Source organism: Meriones unguiculatus, chromosome 16, assembly GCF_030254825.1.
Source record: "Meriones unguiculatus strain TT.TT164.6M chromosome 16, Bangor_MerUng_6.1, whole genome shotgun sequence".
In the NCBI taxonomy this organism is placed as follows: domain Eukaryota; kingdom Metazoa; phylum Chordata; class Mammalia; order Rodentia; family Muridae; genus Meriones; species Meriones unguiculatus.
This window is the reverse complement of record NC_083363.1, coordinates 16,708,274-16,731,551: the sequence shown is the minus strand read 5'-3', so window position 1 is coordinate 16,731,551 and position 23,278 is coordinate 16,708,274. Positions and strand designations below refer to the sequence as shown.

General features: G+C 42.2%; 1 protein-coding gene across 2 annotated transcripts in view; it reads left to right on the top strand.

Moving 5' to 3' along the window:
• The window catches only part of Rhobtb1 (Rho related BTB domain containing 1), a 109,120-nt gene that overhangs the window by 3,309 nt on the left and 82,533 nt on the right, over window positions 1-23,278 (top strand). For both annotated transcript variants that reach the window (XM_021648543.2, XM_021648545.2), the window contains exon 2: window positions 1,264-1,358. The gene's annotated coding sequence lies outside the window, so the exon portion shown is untranslated. The remainder of the gene's footprint in view (window positions 1-1,263; window positions 1,359-23,278) is intronic.

Here is a 23,278-nt window from a genome sequence, read left to right as displayed (position 1 = left end):
ATTTTGAAACCACATCAAATCGTTAAGGTAAAGTGTCAGGGTACAAACATACTAAAAACCTCTTTAAAAAACTGAGATTAGTTGATTCTAGCAGCTTAATTTAGGCTCGTTTTATCCCCACCACTACACAAAGAAAAAAGAGAGAAAGAAAGAAAGAAAGAAAGAAAGAAAGAAAGAAAGAAAGAAAGAAAGAAAGAAAGAAAGAAAGAAAGAAAGAAAGGAAGAAGGGAGGGAGGGAGGGAGGGAGGGAGGGAGGGAGGGAGGGAGGGAGGGAGGGAGGGAGGGAGGGAGGGAAGAAAGAAAGAAAGAAAGAAAGAAAGAAAGAAAGAAAGAAAGAAAGAAAGAAAGAAAGAAAGAAAGAAAGAAAGAAAGAAAGAAAGAAAGACGTCCTATGACCTGACAGCATTCTGAGCCAAATATGTCCAAAAGATTCCACCCTTCCACATAGATGAGTTAAAGTAGCCAACCAGAGCCACCTGATTGGCTGCAGCTGGCTCTTGCCTTCCACAGTCATAGTTGCCAGCTTCAGTCTCTGATTGGCCGGAGGGCTGACGGCTGCTCCTGTCCGGAGCTGCAAAGGTGCTCTGAGACATGCTTGCAGTCTGTATCTCAATACAGGTCACTATAGCAGGGCCTGCTTTGGGGCTGTCCCTGAAACTACGGAGGCCAGTTTAGGTCAATCTTAGTTCAGTGTAACAGCCCTGGTAGTGTTAACTGGCTAGTGTTAACCCCACTCGCTTCATTTGTTCATCATCACAATCCTGCTGAGCAGCTCAAAGCATGACTTCTACCCAAAAGGTAGGGGAACTGACCGTCAGGGATGCCAGGGCATTAAAAAGGCCTGCAAGGGAGCAGGGCTGGGACTCAGTTGGTACACACTGCCTGGCATGCACACATGCACAAAGGCCTGGGTTCCATCCCAGCACTGTGTAAAGCCTGGCGTGTTGTTGACCCTGGCCTGTAATCCTAGCACAGGGGAGGTAGATGCACAGGGAGGTCATATTCAAGGTCATCCCCAGCCCAGGCCTCAACACTTGATTCAAAGAAAACAAAATCGTTCGAGGGGGCTTCATTCCAGCACCCTGTTTCCAAAGGCACCCCCTTGTTTCAGCCCTCAGCCCCTCCTGCTCTGATTCTTCAGCGTTTCCTGGCTGAGTGAGTGGTTCCTGTCCTGAAAATGACCGTTCACTGCACACGGAACTAACATTGTTTCGGCAGTTCCTCCTTCTGATTTTGTGGCTCACGACTCCACCTCCTTCCTAGGTTTTACAACAAAGAGGCATCTAGAAACCTTCCCTTCACCAGCCTGTCTTCAGTAATGAAAACGGAATTGGAGCTTATTCTCCCCCCCGTGCGTGGTAAGCGCTAATTTGTGTAACTAAATTAGCATTGCACTCCACAGTATTTAACAAGAAAAAAAAAAAAAGTAAAAAGCCTTCTTCTGCGTAAAGATGGCAAGGGCTGTATGAATAACACCCAGATTCGTCTTAAGGGTGTTTGTGTTTTTACAAAAAAAAAAAATAGGAATGTTCCATTTTAAAACATTTACACCATGGGTTTTATAAATTGTAGTCAAGCATGTTTTCTCTAATCTTGAATTTGAGTCATTTTGACCTACATAGGAGTTGGGATGATGAAAATCACATGAGTCTTTCCTTCATATTTCATATGCAAGTAGAGTTTTGGGCACAGAACTGGCATGTGGTCTATGAAAAGTCATGACCACACAAGGAAGATTTAGAAATGGACAGATTGCTCTTCAGTTAGCAATGCCATTCTTCCCAGATGCCCCAGCTTGGAGCGTCTCCCCCTCCCAGTCTCAGCACTGGCTGTCTTTAACTGGGAAATGCATGATCACTCTACAAGTCGATCGAACAAAGGGCAGCCTAAACAGGAGAAATCAGCTTTTGAAGAAAGGGCAGTGTTGGTGGATTATTTCTCTCTCTCTCTCTCTCTCTCTCTCTCTCTCTCTCTCTCTCTCTCTTTCTCTGCAGAATGACTGTGCTTTGCCTACCTACGAAACCATGTGTAAATTTTAGTCCACAGTGTGTTTTATTTTTATTTCTATTTTTAATGCTCTCATGCATATTTTAAAGGAAAGCTATGTGTGTAGCTATGAATATTGTAAGCATTTCATTTATTCCAGGCTTGGGAACGTGAACATACCTGAATGTGTGTGAGGGCTGAATTACAGATAACTCTTAAACAAATGCGGCTTTTATTACCTTTAACTACATAGAGTAACTTCAACAAAACATTACAAAGTAGAAGTCCTTAAGGGGTCCCTCAATAATAAATCATATAAACACTCTGTTATTAGCATATAGATTGGATGTATGGAGAAGCTTGGAGAGGGCCGAGGTTCCCTGAAAAATGCTTTATTTCTGTGTCTAAAAATTGTACATAAGGCTGAAATTACATGTTTAAAACACCATATCTTATCTGTCCATAAATTCAAAATTTGCAAAGCAAAGGCAAACCTAAGCTCAGCCTGGGAACAAGTTATCAGAAGGTTTTAAATGTGCTAGGGCCTCATAGTAACTATACGTCACCATGTGTGAATAAATAATCTAAAGAATAGGTTGGAGCAGGGGATGCCTGCCCCTGCAGCTCTGACTCTGAGGCTTGTGCTAATGGGTAAGGATCCTATTTATACTGTTAATCCCCAAAGCGATTGCTTATTTGAAGAAGTTCCATCTTTGTGGTTTCCATTAATTAAATCCATTTGCAGACTTTTCAAACTCTCCAGTCCTCTTGTTCAGAAGCCCAATTCTAATAGGCTCGCGCCATAATGCCTTTTATGGAGGCATCGGCCTTTTGGTTTTAAAGGAAGTCTTCAGAGACCTCTGTACATAAAAACTGCTAACTCTAATTCCTCTGTATTTTAGAAAAGTCAACCTATTAAACGTTATTACGTGAAATGTTCTCTTGTGGTAGTAAATATAGTGATGCTGAACACATGTCTAATTTCTAATGTTTCAGTAAGTTCCATTTATCCTGGGTTTTTGTTTGTTTTGCTTTGATTTTGAAAGTCTATTTTTAACTGTCACTGTAACTTTAGGACTTTAAACAAGCTTTTCAAGGTGCATGTATTTAAAATGTTTTTATGAATTACTTGAGATTTTCACACATGCTTATAAAGTATTTAGATCATATTCAACGCCTGTTTCCCATAACCCCGTGCTTTTCCAACATCATTTTTTTTTTCCTTTTATAGATTCATAGGTAGAGAAAAGAGACAGAGAGAAAGGTCAGGAGAACCATGGCAAGGCAAATGGGGACTTCAGAGAAAAAAGTAAGGACACTCACAGTACAAGAATGGATATGCTTAGATTCTAACTTCAACCTCAGCCTTTTAAGAAAAAAATAATAATCCACCAAGTCCAACTTGTGATGCCCATATGTTCCTGGTTGTGCAGCCAGCCACTGAAGTGTGGTTGGCCTACTAGGGGCCACGTCCTTAAAGAAGATTGACTCGCCCTCGTGCAGAAACCATCAGCTGTCTCAGCAAGGGGTGGGGGCCTCGTGAGCTCCTCCCAGCTTCTTGCTGGGATGTTGACTGTCTTGATAGTGCACAGGTAACCACAACTACTGTGAGTTCAGGATTGCAGCTGTCCTGCTGTAACAGGGCTCCAGGGCTTAGCACAAATGACTCCATGATGAAAGTATCATTCAGGCCATAAAACTCAGCACGCAGACAGCACCACCTGCCAAAATGAAAACAAAGACCTAATCCATCAAAGTCCATAGTTCTGGGAAAGTCTCTAAGTGGACTAAACTTGCTTTTTGGTTTCTGTAGTTCCACTTCTGGCTAACTGTTCTTGTTAACTGAAGTATGTCAACCCAGAACATGGTTTTGTGCTTTAAAAGCTCACCCTGAGAAAGGCTCAGGGCTACACTGGGTTACCTGAACACCCAACCAACCAGCTAATAAAGACTTTCTATTGGCTTAAACCCATGTCCAAGCCATCTTTCGCAGTGCCTAAATAGCCCACAACACTGTCTTGTCCAAAAGTCACAGTTTCTTCTCTGTTCCTCCCTGCCCTCTGACTCTCACAGCCTTCCCATCTCTTCTTCCATGATTCCTAAAAAGGTGCATTTAAAAGACTCGCCTTGCCTACCCAACTGGAAGACCACAAAAATATGAAGCCAAATTCTTCTAATTCTAATGTTGAAGGATGAAGGATAATATTTCACAGAGTTGGAGGCGTGTTAAAGGGCAGAGCCTACAGAGAACTTTCAAGTATTTGACTGAGAAATTGGGAAACGAAATATAAAATCAATTTCCACTACAGAAATGTTTCTGTCCATCCTTAATTGGAAGCTTGAAAAACATAATGAAAGGAACAAAAGTAGATTTTTTTTTTTTTTTTTTTTTAGGCAGGGGGAAAGTAGCAAGCAGGATGGAGGCAGGGTTTGCATGGTGCCCAAGGACAGCAATTAGAGTATGAAAGGCTAGAAATGGACAGTAATAGGGAAAACAAACCTGAACCCAGTGTGAAAATGTGCCTAGTAAAGCTATCTCTAAGCAGCTATCAGGTGCTTATCTAGCTCAGTGTGTGCCTAGGCCTAATAACAAGGTCCTAAGTGTTTTCCTCTCTGTGAGGAAAACACACAGAGCACAATCTGGACACATTTGGGTTCAAATTCCAACCCAAGAGTACATACAAATAAAAAGGGGTAAGCAAACAAGAGTTATTTTTCCTGTGGCTGGATGAAATGTCCTGACAAAAGGAGGTTCAGAAAGAGAGGATGTGCGCTGGAGAGACGGCTCAGTGGTCAAGAACATGATTGCTCTTCCAGAGAACCTGAGCCCAATCCCCAGCACCGACGTGGCTCATTACTGGCTGTAACTCTAGTTCCAGGAGGATGAATACCCTCTTCTGACCTGCGTAGGCATGGTGCACAGATATACATACAGGCAAAAATATCCCTACAAATAAAAAATTAAAATTAAAGAAAAAGAAAGGGAGGGAGGATTTATTGGGGCTCACGTTCAAGGTGCAGCCCATTACTCAAGAGAGTAGGGACTTGAAGCAGCTGGTTGCACAGTATCCGCAATCAGGGAAAAGGGAGGAATGGATGCAAGCTAGTACTCAGCTTGCTTTCTCTACTTTATGTAAATCAAGACTCCTGACCAGGGAATGGTTCTGTGCACAATAAAGATTGATTTTCCTCATGTGAATTAATGTAATCAAGACAATCCCACACAGGCATGCCTACAGGCCCAACCCTGAGCTAGTTCTAGATCTTGTCAAGGCGACAATTAACACTAGCCATCACAAGATCCAAGTAGAAAAATAAAGAAAAAGAAAGTGGGGGCCGGGGCAGGGTGCACACGCCTGTGATCCCAGCGCTCAGGGAGGCAGGGGCAGGCAGGTAGCTTTGAGTTTGAGGCCAGCCTTTTCTACAAAGTGAGTCAGGACAGCCAAGGTTACCCAGAAAAAGCCTGTCTCAAAAGCAAGCAAGCAAACAAACAAACAAACAAAAACAAGCAAAAGAAAAGGTGGAAAGAAATGGTGCCCTAAAACCGAGAAAAGTCTCACAGTAGCTTTGCTCTGGTTAGTCCTAAGGACAGGCATCAAAGGTTCTCATCCTTGCACAGGATCATACTGAAAGTCTGAAAAGGAAAGAAACCTTGAGATCCTGAAAAAGTCATGTACCTTAAAGGAAAATAAATTTTATCCAATTAACTGTCCTGCATTTAAGCAATGATCTATGTAAAACTTAATACCAATGGTTTTCTAAATAGATACAAGTTTCCTTCTTGCTGGAATCACCCTAAGGAAACATTTTCTCTCACTTAGAGAAAGCACTTGTGTTACCATTTATATAAATTTTTAATACTGAATAAAATATTAGTGTTTTAGCTTAATATTGATTCTAAGCACAATATTCCTCCATAACAGCACACTAATTGGTTAGAATTAAATCAGACAGATTCAAGAACCCTGAAACTATACCAGCTATCACTTGTAATTTTTTTCATTAGTTTCCAGAATTCCAATTAAAAACAGAATTAATCGGTTGAATAAAAGATCATGGGACCATGTAAGTTCTGGGTAGTGTTGTCATGTATAGCCACTTCCTCCCACTCCTTCGTCTTCATTGTGGAATATAGGAGGGGTGTGGGGGAAGGGAGAACAGAAAAGAGCAGTGAAATTCATATGTAAATTTCACCCACAGAGTAAGAAACTCTGAAACTGAGGAAGTCCAAACACATTGAGCAATCCATATGCTTTGAGACGGTGTACAAGCATCGAAGTACGGGTTTACTGAGTTAAAGTGGTCTCCTAGATTAGGGCGGTCTGTATGAACTGAGGTGGTTTACATGCGCTGACATGATTTGTAGCCTTGATGTGATCTACACACATTCCGGAAGTGCCCTGTGTGCGGTGAGGTAGTTTATATGCATGGAGGCTGGATTGAATTGAAGACGTCTGTACGTGTTGAGGCAGGATACATGCACGGAAGTGGTCTAGAGCCATTGAGGGAGTCCACATGCATTGATGCAATATCCACGCATCAAGCTGATCTACTGCATGGAGGCAATCCTCACGCACCTTGTTGGTCCTCTGCATCGACGTGATCCACGTGCTTTAAGTTGGTCTTCGGCCATTGAGCTCTTTAGCTTACCGTTATGTCTTAGATATCTTCCTTAGACTTCCTGGAGCCAGAGTTCCCTTCAGTAATATTAGGCCAATAGCACTACCTCCTAAAGTCCTTCAGGAAGGCAAACAGTTCTCTGTGGGTGGGTGTCTTTGGACTAGAATCTTGGCTGTCAACATTAGAGAATAGACCGCTGGTAGCTGTTGAGTACAAACCTCAGATGCTACAGAATATCCTTAGACACCCAGGACAGGTCCTCACAACAAAGACGTGTGGGATGAGCATGGCACCTGACAGGATTACTCCCCATAAAAACAATACAGGGAGAGACTGACATTCTTGCTATCAAAATGGACTTGAGAAGGACAAGGATGCATCATACACATGGTGTTTGCCCTGACCACTACAAACAAGGTAGCCAACCCTCTCAGGGACATGGTGCTGACCAGCCAAGCCCCTGCCTGGGGTGGCCTGTTTTTAGGTGCTGACCTACTTAATGTTTAACTGTTCTAGAAGGCCTAGGGATAGATGGTATTAAAGTTCATCATCTATCATGTGACGTCTATGTTCTCAGAAGTTACAGAGAAGTAGGAAAAGACAGAGTGATGCCGTGGTACACTTTTACTTCTGCTACAGGAATCTCCCGATGGTTGTGTCTTTGTTTTAGAAGACAGACTTGTGTCTGGACAGATGAAGTTCACTAGCGTTACCTGCTGCCTAGTGTAAGATCTCTTTAAATAGTTTCATGGCACATGGCTCCTACAATCTCAAAGAAATAAAACCACACACACACACACACACACACACACACACACACACAATCTTTGCCTTGATGTTAAGCTATTTTAATAGATGAGATTTTTTTTTTCTTTATACAAGAATTCAGGGTCAAAAGACATGAGTTTGCATTTCAGTGTTGGAAGGAACCATCAAGCTCTATGACCTTGAATAATTTAGCAACTTCTCTGAACTGTTTCCTCACCTATTTAATGAATATATCATTACCTCCTAGGAGGCTTGGAAGAATTAAATGAGACATAAAGCACTTGGCAGATGTTATGCATTTAATAAGTGATAATAGTCATTGGTTTCATTTTTTTTTCTTTGACTCAAAAGCAATTCTGGGTGTCTTGCGTTGGCATGGTGGCTGTGGTGACCTTCAGTTGCCATTGTCATGACTGTGAGGCTTAGAGACACTTTGGGACGATAAGCTCAAACAGCATCCCTTCAAGTCAGCCAGGCATAGTGGCATGTGCCTTTCATCTCAATACTTGGGAGACAGATGTAGGCTGATTTCTGCGAGCCTGGGTCAGCCTGGTTTACATAGTGAGTTCCAGAATAGCCAGAGCTACATAGTGAGACTCTGTCTTGAAAACAAAACTGGCTAACAGAAAAACCTTCACCTCGTTTCGCTTAAGTTGATTTGAGAAGGAGGTGCCAATCACAGTGGCACACACCTCTAAATGCCACCACTCAAGAGGCTGAGGCAGGAAAATAATGAATTTGAAACCAGTCTTGTGAACTTCGGGAGACATTGCTTGTCTCTTTTTTTTTTTTTTTTTTTTTTTTTTAAGGAAGGAGGTGAGGGAAGAAGAGGAGGAAGAGAACATATATTAAACATGTAATTTCCCAGTGAGAATTTTTCTAAGAAAAAAAGGTAGATTTCCAAAATTAAAGAATAAATGATGTGGCTCTCTTTATGGCATATTTAATACAGCTGATAATCCCCTTCCTAATTATCCATGTAATTATAACTCAACAGAAAATTTCCCTGATGAATGTGGTAACCTACTTCAGAGAGGAGAATGTCACCCATTGGCTACTCCTACCTCAAACTGTGACACTTTTTCAACCCTAATTTGTTCTTAACCTGAAAAATTCTCAGGAGAGATAAGAATAGAGCCATGCATAATCTAATTCTAAGGACTAGATATTGGTGAATTTTGCCTGTCACTGGTGTGCTCAATTTCCCAGTTCCTTTATTCCTTGGAGAATATTCACTCTTTTCATGTTCCTATGACACCTCCATCATGCTTCAGGTTTGAAACTAAAAAGAAGACTAAACCAAATTCTGTCTCCCTTCATTGTGCCTGGAAGCCAGCCTCCTTCTTTACTGACCAAGTGTTCCTCATTTCTAGCCCCCACGCCAAAAAAAAAAAAGGCCTGACCAGCAATGGAAAAGACTGTTTTTGCCATATTACCAGACACCTATTTCCATTACACCCTATACAAGATTAAGGAAAGGACTTTTTAAATGGACTTTAGCAATAGATGCTTGGAGTTCCAAAACATGTAAATGGTGTTTTTGTTTCTATTTATTTAATTAGTTTTTGTCTGGGATTTTGTTTGTTTGTTTGCTTGCTTGTTTTGATTTTGAGGCAGTCTCCGATAGCCCAAGCTGGCCTTGAACTCCTTATGTAGGTAAGGGTTATCTTGAATTTGTGATCTTCCTTCCCCTACTTCCCCAATGTGCTTCCACACCCAGACTTATGCCTCTGTGATGACTGAACCCAAGACTTCCAGAATGCTAACACTCTCCCAACTGAGGCCACCTTTCCAGCCCAAAAGTGGTTGTTTGTTTGTTTGTTTGTTTGGGGGTGTGTGCTTGGGTTTGTTTTTGGTTTTGAGCACATGCTTTATTCTTAGTTAAAAATGTGTTCAAATTCAGTAGTTGGTTCTATGGGAAAGCACTGATATGTCATTGAATTCTCACTTGTGACAAGTTCTACACTTTTGTATCATTACAATATTTGGATGCATTAGCATCCAATTGCCAACTCCTGCCCATCATTAATTTCTGGATCTGATCCACTCAGTGTAGGAAGACACATAATTATTCATGTGAATTAGTTTAATTGACATGTTTGCCCCCACACCCATCTTTCTCTTTTTGATACTAAGCGCACATCATTTTGCTCTTTGACTCCAAATCCTCTAGCACATCCCTAAGTCATGCAGAATCAACAGCTGTGGCTTCTCTGACCTCATTTCCTTCTGGCTCTGTCCTCCCCTTTTCTAGTCCATTCTGGGCAGTCTGGGTACTTTGAGTTCTGTCTGTGTTAGGACCTTTGCACTTTTATTTTCTGTGTCTGGGACACTGTTCTCAAGTTCACATGACTTGATCTCGTAATCTTTGTTCTTGTTGTCCTCATCTTCTAGTCTTTGTTCAAATTTTGTCTTCTCAATAAGATGTCTGTTGTCCATTTCCTTAACCATGCTCTCTCTCCCTGTGCTTTTCCCCTCCTGATTTATTCCTCTCCATGGTATTTGTCACCCTCAGATGAATTATATAATTAACTCCCTTTCCCTTCTTAACACATGAACTACAAGAGGGCAGTTATTTCTGTTGGTTTTGCCTGTTGAATCACAAGTGCTGCACTCATTAATTATATTGGTTTATACCTTATTAACCTATTTTTCTCTACCCTCAAAGCTTTGTTTTGCCTTCTATTAATTTTTTTGTCCTGGTATTCGACCTCTGTGGTAATTCCATTATACTGATATTCCAAGTTGCCTAAGTAACCCTAAAGCAGAAAAATTACGAAAGGGTGGTACAAAGCCTGATCTCAAATTGTACTAAGCCACAGTGACAAAGACAGCATGGTGCTGGCATGAAAATAGACACTTTAATGGCTCCATCAAAAGAATTTTTCTCCCTGTTAGATTTAAGAAATAGGTGAAATTTCATTTTGCTTGCTTTTACCCCTGTGGAGTTTAACAAGATAAGCTCGCATTTCAGCCATGCTCCCCTCCCTAATATTTTTGCTATCAGTCAAGGACATACTTATCCCCTAAATGCTAAGTTATCTACTATAAATTAGATTTCTGATGAGATCACTCATGAGTGAATCATGACATGGGTGGAGGATTGGAAAGACTAAGTCTACAATTAGTTAAATGAAAGAAAATATGAAGATAAGTTTCCTTTGAAGCTGAGAACATTTTCCCCCACACATAAAACAAACATTGGGCCCTTAAACCTGATCCAAGAAAATATCTACCTTCCCACAGCAAAAAAGATGTGAATATAGTTCATGACCAAGGATTGCTCACTGTTTATTCTTAGTGATAGCACCTGTTACATTGGGAAGATAAACAGTGTTTGAGACCTCTCTGGTCAACCAGTTACCATTTCTCTCAGTAGAAGAGGAAGAATTTCTGTGTCTCTGTCCTCCGTTAAAGCACATGCGTAAGGAAACATTTAAGGTGTTTTATCATTTAGCAATGGGACCTTGAAAATGTTCAAGATGTGCTGAGTGCATTCCGGGTTTGCTAAAGTCGATCTTCTAAATAATAAGCCTCCATTCAGAATGGGAAGAAGAAAGGAATCCCAGTCTGTGCTGCTCAGTTCTCTCCTGTGCCCTTGAGTGGGGTTTCCAGGCATGAGGGGGGAAAAGATGCAGGTTTTTCTCAAAAGCCTACAACCTTTCGGGCAGCTCCAGAGTTAGAATGACCTTAATTCACCTCCCTGCTGCTGCCCCTGCCCCACGGGCGTACACTACAGGCCCGTTTAGTGCAAATATGCAGAGACCCAGCCTTTCCAATTTCACACCACTCTCCACCTCAGTCTGCAACTTGCAATAAAGCGAAGCCCGGAGCCTGTTAATACATCTTCTCCCTAATTAAAGAAAACCCCAACCCTTATTCCCCTTGCAATACTGTGTCTCTACAAGTGAGAGATCTTGTGCCCTTTTAAAGAAGCCTTTTGGAAATGTCCCTAGGGAGATGAACAGCTAAGGATTTTGTCTCAAAAAAAAAAAAATGGCGGAGTGAGCCAGGAAAATGTATTGACGTAACCAATAGCTCCTGAGAAGCTTTGAAGGATTCTGAGGACACCATTAAAAATTAAATAAAAAGCCTCAGCTTGGATTTGTGCATGCTTCAATAGGCGAAAAAGTTATATTTAATGCAGAGGGTGTTGAATCTGAATTAGTACAAATATTATTAATTTAATGTTCATACTGCATTTTATGGCTTATAAACTGGTTTGCCATAATTTTATACATTTTCCTCACAGCGGCACTATAAAATGTATCAGCATTTTATTTTTTCCGCTTGATGGATGAGGCGAGCCTTAATAAGTGATTCATTTCTTTCCTGTGCATATTGGTTAACTGGTAAATGATTAATTTATGTCTACATGAACTTCATCACTCAGAGTATTTATTTAAGTGTGAGTTGGTATTTATTTTGCCTGCAAAGCATTACAGTATCCAATTATATATGCGTGTTTTCAAGGCAGTAAAGCAGCCACCAAAGGCTAATGCAACATTAAGTCGGATTTTAAACCCATAGTAAATTCCAAGTTAAGGTATTTAAATCAGCGAACCCCCTTTCTCCTCACCCAGGCTCATTCGGGTAAGAAATGGCTCCTCTATAAAATGGCAAAGTAGCACCTGGACAGTCACCACGGAAAGATATACTGAGATTTCCAGAGGTCAGAATATTAACTAAAGAAAGACCCAAAAGACCATCCCATTGCATTCAATGAGGACAGGAAAATAATCAAATCCATTCATGTATATCTGCCTGCAGAATTTTTTTTTTCAACTGTGGGGCACTTGATTTGTCTCCCTTGAGTCTTCCATTAATGCTCTTCATCAACTTAGCACCAATCAAATAACTGTTGCTGTGGTCTTTGTCTCCTTTCCTGTTGCTGTGATAAAATCCTCTGGTGAAAGTATCTCAAAGGAGAAAGGGGTCATTTTGGCTCACAGTTCAAGATACCGTCTGTGGTGATGGGGGCGTCAAGGTGGCAAGAGCTTGACGCAGCTGGTCACGTGGCATCCACACTCAGGAAGTAGAGAGGAAGGAATACTTTCCTTTCTCTGTTCACTTTCTCTGTTTTTACAGTACTGGATCCCAGGTAAGGAACAGCACCACCATAGTTAAGATGTGTCTTCCTGTAGTAAGCCAGCCGTCACCCACAGGCATCCCAGAGGCTCCCCTCCCAGCTGGCTCTAGAGTCTGTAGAGATGACAAGTAGCAGTGTCACAGTCCGCTCATGTAGAGAAATGTAGGTAGCCACATGCAAAGCTGTGCTGGGGTTCCCCTTAAACAGCAAAAAGGCATGCAAGTTCTTTTTCTTCCTCTGCAAAATCATCCAGGGCTGTGAGCTAAAATCATTCCCAGTGGATAAGGTGCCCAGGCTTCAGGATTCCAAGAATGCTTCCTCCCTCAGAACTGACTCAGCTGAGGGTTTCCTACCAGGCTGCTCCTGGTGCCCCTATCCCAATGCTTCTACCACGAAACTCCTCTCATGGTGCACCCTCCCGTCATGACGCCCCTGAAAGGATGTCCCTACCATGAGGCTCCTGACATGATGTCCCGATTGTGCTTCGACTTCAATCCTACGGGGTAGGAGGGAGAGGCCCCAGAAAATTAAGTAACTTTATTGTATTAATTTTTTAGTTTTTAGAGTCAATTAGAAACGTGCTTTCTTTATGTGATAATGTGCTATCTATGTAATTCTCCTTAATCTACAGACCTTGGGACTCTTCAAATCAGCAAATAAAACTAAAAAAAAAAATTAAAAAATTAAAAAAAATACATATTTCATTGCAAACATTCCCTGTCCTAATGTTACCTGCAAAAAAAAAATCTCAAAAAGTCTAAATATTGACAGCCTGTGAGTTGTCAAATTTGATGGAAAACACATTGTATGGACAGAAGATGTAAGCTCTTCAAGGGCCCATGAATTCTCTCTCAAGTTTGAAATGTACTTTTGGAATCATTAAATACTTCAAATCCAGGAAGTGCTCTGAGGCGGATGTAATGGAAACAGTTGTTTTGTTTGTTTGTTTGTTTGTTTGTTTGTTTTTTATTTCCACACATTTGGAAACATAAAATCCATCATCTTGGGTGCACCAATGAGCTGGCCTGTTATCACATTTCTCAGTCCACGTGGTTTGCTATGGAGCCTTTCCATCGTAGCATGGACAAAAACGTTAATGAGTTTTTAGAATAGGAGGCATTATTAGAAAGAAATGTCACTGAAATTGTCTCCGTGGGCTTTTGCTTGAGGATTAAATATAGCAACAACAAATGGAGTCCAGAGTGCAGCTTCCTAACTTGGAATTAGCTAACCAGGTTTCTTGGATTCTTTTTCTATAACAACGACTACACATATACAGATATATGTATGAAAAGAGAAAATAGAGATACTCCAGCCATTTCACTTTCTGTTATAAAAACAGAAAAAAAGGTGCATGTGAAGTGAAAAATAAATGTTCCAAATATGAATATATGAAATATAGAAACTCCATGGTCTCAAAACCCCTTTCAGCTGCTGACAAGGCTGATGAAATACTCCTCCAGCTCTCCAGCTCTCCCGGCAATCCTAGATCTTAAGCTATCCCAGCTCTCCCGGCCTTTCTTATGACCCAATTGGACATACCTTCCCCCTTGGGAACTCATGTTATGTCCTTATCTAGCCTTACAGGAGACTTGTGGGTATATACCACTTACTAGTGCACAGTGAGCTGGCTGGGCGGAGAGCAACATTAGATTCCTTCTGTCGCCTCCTTTTCCATCGTCCTGTCTCGTAACATGAGACACAAGAGGGCATGGTGCTGCAAAGATGGGTTCTGTGACCAGCACCATATAAGCTGGATGGTTTTACTCTTGCCTTTAATCCCAACACGTGGAAGGTGAAGACCAGACATTCAAGGTCTCAGCCTAGGCTACAGGATACCCTATAGAATAAATAAGTGAATACACAAAGGAACAAACATAGGATCCACTGAGCAGCCATATTTGGGGGGGGTGAGAAAACATGGTCATTTTACCAATTTTGTCATTGCTTCTCATGTCTGCTCTCAGCTCCCTATGTGGCACAGGTATATAATTAATTATGACCCTGGGTTCTGTCTTTACCCTTTGTTAATTGCTTGATAGTTTCACTAGTTTCTAGGTTTGTGTTCATTATAACTAACTCAGCAGAGGTCTTAGGCCTGCCTAATTGGACCTGGTGGCAGGGCAGTGAGGCCGGATGAGATGAAGTGTGGTGGGTTCTGATCATTCGCGTGAGACATTAGGAATATCACACTTCTTGCCGTGTATGGAGAGAGTCCTGGAGATTGCAGCTCTACTTCAGGGTACAATAGGCACCTTCTGGTAAGCATTTGGCCACTTTTATTTGATTTAATAAGATCCTCCTTAAACCTTCACTTGCCTAAACAAGTCCAAACACAGTAATACCAGGGGTTGAGGCTTTAACTGACTACATCTTCACCTGAGGTGAGTGTGTGGCACCCCTCCTCACTCCGAAGACACCCTTACCAATGTAGAGTTCAGGCCTGTCCCTGTATGTCCCATGGTTCCCGCAATACAAGCCACACAACACTAACTCAAGCGACTTATTTCTTATCCCCATCATGTTGTCTTAAACCCTGAGCTTTCTGGGCCCTCTCAGGCTCCAGGTTTCTTCTTGTAGAATTCCTGTGTCACCCTGTCTCTGGTAGCAGCCTCTGCGTTTTTGATCCTTTCCACTTGAACACAAAGCCCAAACAGTGAGTCATGGGGCTCCAGCTAAGCAACAGACTGCTTTCTTCAGATACACAAGGCCCTGAGATTGATCCCTGTCTTAATCCCCAAACAACGTTTCCAATATCCCTGAAGGAAAAGGGTATTCATTCACAACAAAAGCCAAAGGCTTCGTGACAGAAGCCTCCATACAGAAGCAAGAGGAGGAGATGCTTTTCTTGTTTGGGTGCTATCCTGAATAGAGACCAGAAGATGAGCTAAATGACCTCACGGTCACCTGGAAACTGTGAGCTTTTCATTTTCATCAAATGCTAACATCTAATCTGCCCTAAACTAAGAGTATGTTTAACAGATGAAAACATCTTCACAGAGGAGGATTCTGCTCCCTCGCTCAGCAATGATTTCCTCAGCTATCGCTTACACTTACATTCAAGAAAGCTGCTATAACAGCCACAGGAAACCACAGAGGGAAAAAAAAAGTCACCTAATATAATCTGTCATCGACTCTTACCTTCATCGCTATTTTAGAAGTATTTACTCCTGTAAGCATCGTTAAAGGACTCATGAGCTACTTAAAAAACAAACAAACAAAAAGGAATCTATGATGACTCTTGCTTTCTGCACTCTAATTGTTTCTATTTGAACACTGGAGCTCTTCGACCCCCAGATGAGGCTGCCTTCCGAGCAGGGTTGTCACAGAGCGTGCTGTTCCTGTCAAGGCATCAGCAGAGACTGGATTAAGCAGTGCCGGTTTCCCGTTTAATCCACCAGTACTGGGTTTGCCTGTTAAGGCCTTGACACAGTGTAGAACACAGCAGTCGGGTTATTCATTTTCAGTACGCTGAGGCAGCTTTTTCTTGCAGGTTTACTTCTATTGTGTGTGTCTGGGTGTATCTGGGTGTGACTGCCCTTGCATGAGCAAGGTGCCCACAGAGGCCAGAAGAGGTCATTGGACACCCCCTGGAGCAGGGGTTGCAGGTGATCTCGAGCCTCCCGGTGTAGGTGCTGGGGATCAAATTTAGGTCCTCTGGGAGATCTGTAAGTGCTCTTAACTGCCCAGGCCTCTCCCCAGCCCCTGGGCTGTTTCACAATCCAGGGAAGGTTCAGCAATTGTTTCCACAAACATAGAGCGAATTCTAGAATCCACGCGCATCAGTCTAAGGAGGTCTAACATTACTGTTTATTAGATTATTAGTATTAGCAAGGCTTTCATAAGAATGTTCCATTAAAAAAAAAAAAAAAAAAAAAACACCTACCTACCCCATGGCTGGGGACATGGCTCTGTTGGTAAAGCCCTTGCCATGCAGGCACGAAGACCTGAGTTCAGATCTCCAAGAACCCACACACAAAGTTAGGCATTTTAGTGCATGCCTATTAACCCAGCACGAGGGGAGGAGGTGGAGACAAAGGAACATTCAGGCTCCCTGACCAACCCATCTAGCCAAATCTGCAATGTCCAAATTCAGTGAAAAGACCCTGCTCACTCACACACAAAAAGTAAAGAGGCCAATGCCTCGCCTCCACTTGAACAAGTACACATGCACCTACATACGCCAAGATGTACACACATGAACAACTACACACACACACACACACACTTCACCCTGAGCATTACGTGTATTGTTTTTATTGAATCAGTGTACGAATGCTTTGAAGTGTTACCAAAATAAGAATAGTGGATTAAGCACCTGCTCTGGGACGTTTGTTTTCCGACACTGACTTTGACTATTTGTGAACGTTTTCACAAGCGGTTGCTGAGTGTTCTATTTGCTATTTTTTGTTGTCCGGTCCAACCGCAGTGTGGATGCTGCGGACAAAGCACACTAAGCCACGACATTAATCTCGAGTTGTAAGAGGCCCCCATTTGTACTGGTGACACGCATACAAATGTAAAGCAAGCAGGGGAAAAAACTGCTCTGCAAGCTCCTTTCTGAGCTTGGTATTGTTGGAAAATATCTGGCTCTTACATTATTTGGTGACATCCTTTCATTCATCCTAGAAGGTCAGAAAGAATTCTGCTCGGGTCGGAAATGATTCTGGTGTTGCCTAGTGAACTATTTTTAACAGAAAAAAAAAATAGTTCCACGGGTAAATATGTATTCTTGAATTTAGGACAGTCACTAAAGGTGATAAAATAGCAAATTAATGTTCTATACATATCCTGATGTAATACCTAGTACTAAATAGGGAAAATATACAATAGTAGTCATCTCTCTCTCTTAAATAAGCACAGGACTACTGGACACAATAATGAGTTTATACCTGCAGAGGGTAGGATTTGTTTGTTCTGAATATGAATGGCTGCCCACCATTCACATGACCTAAGCCATGTGTGCTCAAAACTAGGAGTGGAGTTCATGTCAGAAACAGCCCTGCTAGGCCACAGAGGAGGACTTTGCAGCCAGTCCTGAAGAGACCTGATAAAACAGGGTCAGATGAAAGGGGAGGAGGTTCTCCGCCATCAGTGGGCTTGGAAAGGGGCAGGGAGGAGATGAAGGAGGGAGGGAGGGATTGGGAGAGAATGAGGGAGAGGGATACAGCTAGGATACAGAGTTAATAAAATGTAAATAATAATAATAATAATAAACTAGGAGTAGAGGGTGGAGAGAGGGTTCTGTAGCAAAGAGCATCTACTGCTCTTGCAGAAGACTCCAGTTCAGTCCCCAGCACCCAGGCTGGGTGAATCACAACTGCCTGTAACTTAAGTTCCAGATGATCTGCAACCTCTGACCTCATGTGAACCCATGTGTGTGCACCTAAGTACACGGGCACACACATGCCATGTCCGATGCAGCACGCACAGCTCTTACTACCCACCGTGGGCATGTACACAAAGCCCTCCTCTCCATATTAACTAATACAAACATTGCTGATCTTTATGACACCATGCTGGGTGACAACAGCACAGGACCGCCATAGGGTGGTCCCTCAGACAGATACAGCAGGAGATGAAATGGGAAACCAAGTCTCCAGGTAGCAGGGGTAGTGGTGGTGTTGGTGACCGGAGTGGTCTATTTTCAGTGGCCTTGTATTTATCAGGCAGGCAGTGGCCCAATTCAGGTTTCTCTCCCTGCTGACACCAAAACAGAGAAGGCTTAGCCCAGCATGGTGGTCCATTCCTGTAATCACAGCACGTGAGAAGCAGAGTAAACAGAACAGAGAGTTGGAGGTCAGCCTGGAAGACACCGTCAAAGGAGAACAATGATGTGGCTTGATCAGCTGGAAGTGCCATCGTCCCCTCCAGCTGTCACCTTGAGGTGAGAGGGGACAGTCTAAAATCTTCATTGTTCTTCCCTCCCCCCCCCCGTTTCCAAGAGCACAGTGTAAAGCTCATCCTCAAACTAGTCAGAAATAAAAGGGATTGGTGAACAGTTCTTAAACAGATGACTCGGGGTTCAAAGAAACCCCAGAGGCCATGACGGTCCCACATAGACTCCTCTTTTTGTTGTTGTTGTTGTTGTTGTTGTTTTCATCAGCATCTGCATCACTTTCCTTGGAATATACTCTGAATTGTTTTAATGTTGGCAGACACAGGGTAGTGCCTGAAAAGCACTCTGGTAAAACACCATCAGTGAGCACGTCATTTTAGCTCAATCTGTCCCTGAAGTGTCATCCATGGCTGTTCCATAAGACAGCTGTTCCTCGCCATATCTAGTGGGAGCCAAACATGCCCCACCCAGTGGTGTCAGGACTATGTTTTGTTGGATCAAGACTTCTGTAGCTGATTTAAATGTGTTTCTGTGAATGTTAGAGCTCATTAAATCTGATTAAAGCCAACAGATTTTTAAGACACTGTCTCCTTCCCACTTTTAAAATAATCAGACCCTTGTTGCTGTACCTTCTTCCTCTTCTCCCACTCTATCCCAAAGGCAGAGGACAGTGGGACAGTAAGTTTTGCTTTCAGAGGAAACCAGTTCATTCATTGTCCCAACTGCCATTTTGGGGACATAAGGCATATCCTACTTTTAGAATCAAAACTTGGTAATTTGGGTGTATTCCTATCTTAAGACTTAGAAATTATCTCTATCTGGAGACAAAATTCCTATTTATATACCAACCACTACCATTTTGAATTTAATCAGGCCACATGTCACCCCCATGTGGTACCTCTCCACAATAGCCTCCTGTGGTCATAGTTGGCATCCTCCATGTTTCTAGAACTATCATTTGAATCTGTCTGGGGAAAGGTAGGGAGTCTGTCTCCTTCTGGTAAACAGATGGTGTTATATTTGAAATGACTGTGAGAGAGGAAGAAGAGCTTAGCCTGGATATTTAATAAAATAAGACGAAAACTGAGTGAGGGTTTGAAGAAGGAGAGTAAGAGAGAAGATTCACCTCTGACCCTTGAGGTACTGTCCCTCTGTGCTCCAAAGAATAGCATTCCTCTGCAGGGCCAAATTCTCATAGGTCCTGACTTCCTTTCCAAGGGCCCAGCATGACCTGTACTTCTGCCTCTGAGAGCCGTCTTTGGAAACTGACGGCAGGGAATTAGAGAATTTCACTGGGGTTACTTTTTGAAGTAGTAACCCCCAAAAAGTACTTTTTGAAGTACTTTTTGAAGAGAAGTCCTGACAGCCACACCTCATATTCAGGAAAGGCCTGACCACCTACAGAGATTCTACAAAGTAACTGTTAGTTCCAGGGTTGAAACCATTTCTAGAGAATGGAGACTGTCCCATAGGGACCAAGCCCCCACCAGCCAGATCAGGAGGGCATGGGGCACAGAACCTGTTCTCCTAACTGTCCCCTGCCAGACCGTGGGGGCACAGAGCACGGGAGCCATCATCCAAACTCTGCTTATTCTTCTTCCTCTTCCCTCTGGTTCTCCTTGACACAGCACAGACACCTGTCCCCTTTTTGTTAATGCATCACTGTCACTGTGATGTAGGGGCCTTTTCCAGACAAAGCTCTGTTCTTTGACCTTAAGAAGCAAGAATGAAAACAAACCTATACAAATTTAGAAAGGCCCAGAGAGACATGGACAGAGATGATTATTATTATTATTATTATTATTATTATTATTTCTAATTGGCCTCCAATCATGCAGGTATTTTCCTTTACTTCCTGCCTAGTCTAGACCAACACACTTCTGGTTTTTCCCAAAAGACTCTCATTAAGACCTCCCTTATCAGTGGACTAAGAGATGGGTATTCGAGGAGAAGAGGGAGGGAGGGCATGATTGGGAGGGGATGAGAGGGAAGGGGCTACAGCTAGGATACAAAGTGAAGAAACTAGAATTTTTTTTTAAAGTCAAAAAGAAGCATAGATATATATACACATCAGTGAAAGGACTTTATAATCCATATTCTATAAACAAATGTAAAAATAAAAAAAGCGTCTTATATAATTCCAGCATTGGGAGGCAAATGTGGGCAGATCTCTGTGAGTTTGAAGCCAGCCTGCTCTACAGAGCAGTTTCCAGGACACAGAGAAACACAGTCTTGAAAAACAAAAGCAAACAAACAAACAAAAAAAAAAAACCTTTTACATCCTCTTGGGGGCTCACCAGATCACCAAGTCTGAAACAATCACACCTCTTCGCTCCTTTTCCCAGGACCCAGCTTTTTTTTTTTTTTTTTTTTCTAAAAAGCACCAGTATCCTCGCCCCCATATTTCTGCCCTTTATGGTGTACCTTAGAACTTAGGGCTTTATTCATATTTGTACCAGATGATGCTGGCATTCAGAACATCTGAAGAAGCAGATGTTCCATCCACTAAGTCAAAGAGGAATGGAGAGCAGACATGCAGGAGACCGGGGAAGAAGGTCCTGAAGCCCTGACAGGTGCTGCCTCATCTCGCTCTCCGGCTGTCTTTCACTGGAGGATCCTGTGTAAAATCATCATCGTAGAACTTGGCTGACAGTCCCCTTTTGATGGGATGTTTACATTATAATCAGAATTACCCTGTTGTTCTGAAAAAAAAAAAAAAAAAAAAGAAATCATTTGGTAGGACTGGCAAGTGGCTTAGTCAGTAAAAGACTCTTGATGCCAAGCCTGGAGATCTAAACTTGATCCTCAGGACCCCCATGATGGAAGGAAAGAGCCAACCTCTGCAAGTTGTCTCCTAGCCCCCATGTATGCAGAGTGGCATATATGTGTGCCTCACACAACACACACACACACAATAAATAAATAAATAAACAAACAAACAAACAGATAAATAAATGTAAATTTTAAATCACTTGACACACAACTGAAACATAGAAAGTTTAAACAAAATTACTCATAATGTTAACACCAAAAACAGTTGGTACTGAAGGGTTAGTGAATTTTTATTTTAAGAATATTTGGAATTTTTGCCAGCTTCTCTATCTTTTCCAGGCATTTTCTCTTTCACACTCTGCACTGTAGAATCTTCTAGTCTGTTCTGTGAACTTTTAAAAATCTGTGCTCATAAATTTGACAAGCTTGTCTGATTTTTTTTTTCTAGATATATCCCATCACTGTCTCAAAAAAAAAATAAAAAAAACAAAACTGTTCAGTGTTGTTTAAAATTCCTTTTTCTTCTGTGTGGCCAACTACTTCTTCTCTGAGAAGGAGTAAAAATTTGATTTTTCTTTTTAAAATATCAATTTCTCTTCTTATTTTCTCAAGAAGAGGAAACGGCCAATGACAAGTCGATGGGCATTCAGAAATCCTGAGTGTAGCTGAAAATCAGTTCCAGAGTGAATGATTAGAGACCTTCTCATCAAAATATTTGTCCTGTGACTCCATCGCACCACTATAACATACAGTGGAAAGGGGGTGCTGGGGGCGGGGCTCAGTGGTAGAGGATGCACCATGTGTGCTGCCCTCACTTTCATCCCCAGCGTCTTATTACAAAACCATTTTGTGGAGGTTGGAAGGGGCTCAGCAGTTAAGAGTATTTGCTGCTCTTGCAGGGAACCTGGGTTTGGTTCCCAGCACCAGTGGCTCACAAATGCCTGTAAGGTGTTTTGTTTTGTTTTGTTTTGCTTTGCTTTGCTTTGTTTTGCTTTGCTTTTGAGACAAGGTTTCTCTGTGTAGCTTTGGCTGTCCTGGGTTCATTCTGTAGACCAGGCTGGCCTCGAACTCACAGAGATGCACCTGCCTCTGCCTCCCTGATTACAGGTGTGAACCATGGAGTCCAGCTTGCCTGCAACTCCAAGGGAATCTAACACCCTCTTCTGGCTTCCTCGGGCTCTTACAGGCATATGATGCACGTAAACTCACACAAGGTCACATACATACACACATTCTTCTTTATTATTGTTTTTTTTTTTTAAAAAAAAAAAACTATTTAAAAGAAAAAACAAAACCAAACACTGCCTGAAGCAGTTGAAATACTAAAATGAAAGCAAAGAGTATACCACCCAAGAAGAGTTAACAATTTTACATTTTTGTTGACCACCTAATATGTGCCAGGAATCATGTTAGGTACATAAACTAGGATGAATACAGTTACAATATAAATACTTTTCATTTCCAGTCTGCCACACTCTAGCATATAAAATGCATGCTGAGTCATCTAGGGCTGGAGCAAGAATGGCTCCAAGATACCTTAACAATTAATAGTGGTGAGGAACACTTGTTGCTCTTCCAGAGGGCCTAGGTTTAGTGACCGGCACCAACATAGTAGCTCACACCATCTATAACTCAGGTTCAGGGGATCCAATGCTATCTCTGGCCCCTGTCATCACCAGGCAAGCATGTGATGCACAGAAATACATGCAGGCAAATACTACCGCACTTATAAAATAAATAAAAACTAAAGAAATCCAAGGCTGGGTCATTGTATTGACTACTTCGGTCACCTTGACCCAAACTAGAGTCATCAGAGAGGAAGGAGCCCCCGACTGAGAAAAGCCTCCGTGAGGAGAGGCTGTAGGAAAGCCTGTAAGGCATTTTCTTCATTAGTGATTGATGTGGGAGGGCCTAGCCCATGGTGGGTGGGGCCATCCCTGGGCTGATGGTCTTGGGTCACATAAGAAAGCAGGCTGAGCAAGTCATGAGGAGCAAGCCAGTAAGCAGCACCCCTCCATGGCCTCTGCATCGGCGCCTGCCTCCAGGTTACTGCCCTATTTAAATTCCTGTCCTGGCTTCCTTCCGTGATCAGTTCATAAGTGTAAGCTAAATAAACCCATCCCTCCCAAGTTTCTTTGGTCATGGTGTTTATCACACCAACAGTGACCCCAACTAAGACAAGTTGGTATCAGGATAGTGGGGTA